Source organism: Lepidochelys kempii, chromosome 6 (assembly GCF_965140265.1).
Source record: "Lepidochelys kempii isolate rLepKem1 chromosome 6, rLepKem1.hap2, whole genome shotgun sequence".
Classification (NCBI taxonomy): Eukaryota; Metazoa; Chordata; order Testudines; family Cheloniidae; genus Lepidochelys; species Lepidochelys kempii.
In genome coordinates, this window is record NC_133261.1 from 127486893 (window position 1) to 127492966 (window position 6074).

Below are 6074 nucleotides of genomic sequence, written 5' to 3' on the forward strand. Positions count from 1 at the left end.
GCCATTTAAACAAAGCAGAATCTAACGCATATCTAACTAGATTACTTATTAGCTCTGTCATAAATATAAAGGGAAGGGTAAACCCCTTTGAAATCCCTCCTGGCCAGGGGAAAGCTCCTCTCACCTGTAAAGGGTTAAGAAGCTAAAGGTAACCTCGCTGGCACCTGACCAAAATGACCAATGAGGAGACAAGATACTTTCAAAAGCTGGGAGGAGGGAGAGAAACAAAGGGTTTGTGTGTCTGTCTGTAGTCGTCTTGGCCAGGGACAGAACAGGAATGGAGTCTTAGAACTTTTAGTAAGTAATCTAGCTAGGTATGTGTTAGATTATGATTTCTTTAAATGGCTGAGAAAAGAATTGTGCTGAATAGAATAACTATTTCTGTCTGTGTATCTTTTTTGTAACTTAAGGTTTTGCCTAGAGGAGTTCTCTATGTTTTTGAATCTAATTACCCTGTAAGATATCTACCATCCTGATTTTACAGGGGGGGATTTCTTTATTTCTATTTACTTCTATTTTTTATTAAAAGTCTTCTTGTAAAACACTGAATGCTTTTTCATTGTTCTCAGATCCAAGGGTTTGGGTCTGTGGTCACCTATGCAAATTGGTGAGGCTTTTTATCCAACATTTCCCAGGAAAGGGGGGGGTGCAAGTGTTGGGAGGATTGTTCATTGTTCTTAAGATCCAAGGGTCTGGGTCTGTAGTCACCTAGGCAAATTGGTGAGGCTTTTTACCAAACCTTGTCCAGGAAGTGGGGTGCAAGGTTTTGGGAAGTATTTTGGGGGGAAGGACGCGTCCAAACAGCTCTTCCCCAGTAACCAGTATTAGTTTGGTGGTGGTAGCGGCCAGTCCAAGGATAACGGGTGTAATATTTTGTACCTTGGGGAAGTTTTGACCTAAGCTGGTAAAGATAAGCTTAGGAGGTTTTTCATGCAGGTCCCCCCATCTGTACCCTAGAGTTCAGAGTGGGGGAGGAACCTTGACAAGCTCTTTACAGGAGTTCTGACCTGCATTCCTGCTCTGGTCCTGGCAAAAAGGAACACAGACAGAGAGAACCCTTTTTTCCCCCCTACCCCTCCAGCTTTGAAAGTATCTTTTCTCCTCATTGGTCATTTTGGTCAGGTGCCAGCGAGGTTATCCTAGCTTCTTAACCCTTTACAGGTGAAAGGGTTTTTCCTCTGGCCAGGAGGGATTTAAAGATGTTTACCCTTCCCTTTACATTTATGACAGGGCGCTAGAACCGGCGGGTCTCAGACTGTGCTAGAACCGCAGCCCCAAGGGTGCTAGAACCAGAGTCTCAGACTGTGCTAGAACCGCATCCCCAGGGGGTGCTAGAACCGGCGGGTCTCAGACTGTGCTAGAACCGCAGCCCCAGGGGGTGCTAGAACCACTAACCTAAGCTGGTACAAGAACCAGGGTCCCAGGCTATCCTAGAACCAGGGTCCTAGGCTGCACTAGAACCGATGATGTAGGCTGGTGTTAGAACCAGGAGCCTAGGCTGAGCTGGTTCTCTTGCCTGCTCCTAGACTTGGCAGAATCCGATTTCCATTTTTTAAATAATTTTGACTGATAGTATCAATGTTGATGTTTAAGCTTTTTAAAAATTGTTATCCTTTTAAATGTTCACAGTTGTGCAAGATTATGGGGTTTAAACTTTTTTAGATGTTTATCAATTTACATTTTCACAGCTGTGGGAAACTATGGGAAGGTCAGACAATAATCATTTAATGACAGATGATATTCAAAAAGTCTTATAAACTCTTAAACACAAATTGTCAACATCACATCAAAATATACAGAGTAAATATCTTTAAGTCAACCTCTAATAAGTTCTCAAGCAGCATTTTCTCACTTTGTCTATCTGTAAATTTTGATTATTACCCATAGAAATATTTTCATCAGTTTGTGTGCGTATGGTGAAATTAACATTTATTGACATTTGCCAATAAAGAGGTAATCCTTCCAAACCTATCCATTCCTGACCCACCAAGTCACTCATACGCCACTGCAAAAGTGCCTGCTTATGCCATTTATCAGTACACCTCTTATGAGTCCAAGACCTTTCAGCAGACCTGGAGAAGTAAAAATCCAAAAGACATATTGCACAACTGGGATATGGAGCAGACTAGATCTTCCACCACCGTCAACAGCTGCTTGCAAAAAACAGAGTTTTCTCAGGGCAAGTCTGAGACTGGAATGACTCCCACAGGAACCAAGGATCATCACAAACTTTCCACTCCCGTGCAAGGAGGACTTCTTCCCTATGTCTTCTCTAACATAACACAGAACAGCGTGGACATTCAAACCAAAAAAAAAAACACTACACACCGAGTTCTCCCCCTGGGGAGAGGAAGAGAGAGAATCCCCCGCAGACGATGGATGTTAGTCAGAAGTGGAAGGCTCACAGTAATGACAGCAGTATAAGAACCTGAATAGAATAGAGTGAAGGGATGTCTTTTCAGCCCTATAGTGTTCTACACAGATTTGGAAGCCCCTCACACCTGTGGTTGAAAATTAATCAGAAATAGAGAAAAAATCATGAAGCTGAAGTTAGAGAAAGGGTTGTTGCCACTACAGGGATGAATCCCACTGCATTTTCCTACACTCTGTTTATATTCGCAAAAAGAACAGGAGGACTTGTGTCACCTTATAGACGAACAAACTTATTTGAGTATAAGCTTTCATGAGCTACAGCTCACTTCATCGGATGCCTGTAGCTCACGAAAGCTTATGCTCAAATAAATTTGTTCGTCTCTAAGGTGCCACAAGTCCTCCTTTTCTTTTTGCGGATACAGACTAACATGGCTGCTACTCTGAAATCTGTTTATATTGTAAGTTCTTTGGGGGGACCATCTCTTCCTTACATGTATGTACAGCCCCTAGCACAAGGAAGCCCAGGTCCCTGATAGTAAGTGCTACCGCAATACAAATAATATTTTTTCATTTTCTGCGTGAATCATTTTCTTTATTTCCCTCATTTTGGGATCTTTTGTCATTGCTTTATTTCCCGCATGCGGGGCCTTGGCAGGTGGAGTGGTCTGGCCTGGGTGCAGAATGAATTACTAGAGCTATGCAGGAAAAATAATAGATCCGTTTTTGTTGCCTTATTGGCACCGACTATATTATACAGTGTGTGTGTTTTTAAAATAGGTACACGTTACTAAGAACTTGCTGACTCAGCTTATTTACTACTTCAGTGGTCAGTGCTTTCAGCACTGCACACGTTATTCCTTTTTATTTTTATTTTAACTGGATTTTTGCAACCTAATTATTAAAAAATCCAAGAACATATCCCTGTCCCACATCAGTAATGATATGTTAAGACTTTTCTTCTGTTCTTCAGAGTAACAGTGCTCCTCTTCATAATCTGAGATGCAGTCAAGCATAAGAAAGTGGATAAGTAGTCAGCATGTCTCTTATCCTAGTAATGAATCTTGTACTATCATGTAAATCTCTTTTACTTTTTATTAATGATTATTGAACAAATAGAAACTACTGTACATTAGTTTTTCTCTCCATTATCACATAGAGTTTACTTCTAAATATACAAGAAAACAGATAATTTTTTTTGGAACCTGAGGACAAGGAAACCTTGAACAAGTCTTACACACTCCAGAATATTCAAGAGACACTGCCAGGGACAAGAAGTTTGCTTGGCCTTAAAAATTACTGTAATCTTTTCCAGGAGTTTTAGTTCTTGGTTGATTTTGCTGTAAAGTCTCCTGTAGACTTAAGAGAATTAAATGGCAGTAGTTGTGAGTGGCCCACACTATAACTAAAGAAACACCTTCTCTGATTGCAGCCTCATACTCCATTGCATTGGTCTGCTCTGTTCTTGTGAAACTAAAGTCTGAAGAACTTTTGGTCTGAAGCAGGACTGATTCTTGGAAATGGAAAAGGAGTACTTGTGGCACCTTAGAGACTAACCAATTTATTTGCGCGTTATTAGAGCATAGTCTCTAAGGTGCCGCAAGTCCTCCTTTTCTTTTTTGCGAATACAGACTAACACGGCTGCTACTCTGAAACCATTCTTGGAAATGTTGCTCTAGTCTACAGCCTGCTTGCAGAAATGTTTTGGGGAAATGTTAGGGGCCTGTGTGACACTGACAGACCAGCCAACCTGTGTATGACCCATAACAACTTAACAGGAGGCATTACAATTGTAATCAAGACAATCTACTTGTATGTGAATTTCAAAGAGATGTTCTAGCAGTCATCAACCCCTTCATTTGTAGTAATAGAATTCAAGGGTAGATGCTGTGTATTTGTCTATGTTTACCTATATCCTGTTAGAAGTTTAACACTGCAGCCAGATTAGTGTATAGATGCTAATTTCCTTTCATGTCTTAATTGCTTTAATTATGTATGCGACTGTGTCCAGTATCCTTAAAATCAAAGATGTAAGATATTGCAAGAAACTAATAATATTATCTACATTGTCTTCAGTTTAACTATGTTATAATGGAGGATGGGCTAATTGCCTTATGTGAATGTGTGTAACTAGTTTACCTGTGTATACATAGGAAATAGAACATTAGCTTCAAAGCAAGGTCCAAAGGCGATCTGTATTGCCTATTCCTCTGAGGGAAAGGCCCTGATGTGACAAAATCTGAGGAGGCATGTTAGCCTTCTAGAAGAGCTATAAAAAAGAAGCCTTGGGCCTAATCATGCCATCTCTAGTCTGCTTAAACTTTGAACAGGGAAAGTGAAAGCCAGGGGTCGGCAACCGTTGAGAAGTGGCGTGCTAAGTCTTTATTACTTTAAGGTTTTGTGTGCCAGTAATAAATTTTACAGGGCTCCCCCCCCCCCGCCCCCCGATGGAACCCCAGACCGGCAGCGGGCCGAGCGGGGCCGGCAGCTGGGATCCCAGCTGGCAGGGGCCAGCGGACGGAACCCCAGACCAGCAGCGGGCTGAGCGGCTCAGTCTGGGGTTCCAGCGGGCGGCCCTGCTCATCCCGCTGCCTGCCTGGATGGACGGAACCCCGGGACGCCAGCGGGCTGAGCAGGGCCAGCGGCCGGGACCCCGGCTGTCAGGGGCCGGCAGACAGAACCCCAGACCAGCAGCGCGGGCGGCAGACGGAACAACAGACCGGCAGCGGGCTGGGTCTGGGGTTCCGTCCGCCGGCCCCTGACAGCCAGGGTCCTGGCCGCCGGCCCGGGGTTCCGTTCATCCAGGCCGGCAGCGGGCTGAGCGGGGCCGGTGGCTGAGACCCCGGCTGGCAGCAGAGTGCCACTAAAAATCAGTTTGCATGCTGCCTTTGGCACGCATGCCACAGGTTGCCGACCCCTGGTGTAAGCTATAGAATGGAGATCTTCCAAATAATTATTTGGAATAACCAGGGAAATGCCTGGAAAGACTTTGACAGACTTTACATATAAGATGCCTTCGGATTCTGACCTGTTGGGATGATTCCAGGGAGACTTTTACAAGCCAGCAATTTATTTCATCACTGCTGTGATTTTGAACTATGAACACTGGAAGTCACATGTATGTATATTGATATTTTAACCATTTGTAACTCTCGTTTCTTTTTCCTTTTATTATTAAATCTTTAATTTTTAGTTACTAAAAGGTCAGTATCAGCACATAGGCGCTGACTTTTAGTTTTCCACAGGCGTGCTCCACCCCCAAGGCCCTGCTCTCGTTCCACCCCCTCCCACAAAGCCCCACCCTCCCTCTGCCTCTTCCCGCCCCTGCTACGTCCCCTCCCTAAGGTCCCCACCTGCCCATCGCTCACTGCCCTCCGCCCTCCTCAATTCCATCACTGAGCTGCCGATCAGCTGATCAGGTGTGCTTCCAATCAGCTGTGGCTGGTGGATGCTGAGCACCCACTGTTTTTTTCTGTGGCTGCCCAGCCGCAGAGCACCCACGGAGTCGGCACTTATGTATCCACGTATTATTAGTTAAGATCTGAGATGCAGATTGACTTGAATAAGTGTCTAGTCCTTTGGGATTGGTGAACCTCACATATGGTGAATCAGGTTTTCAGTGACCCCTCACTGTATTAGACTTGGCTGTCTAGGTGGGAGCCAAGGGCTGGAATACCTAAAGGGGACCGTGTCTGGCTTCTTAT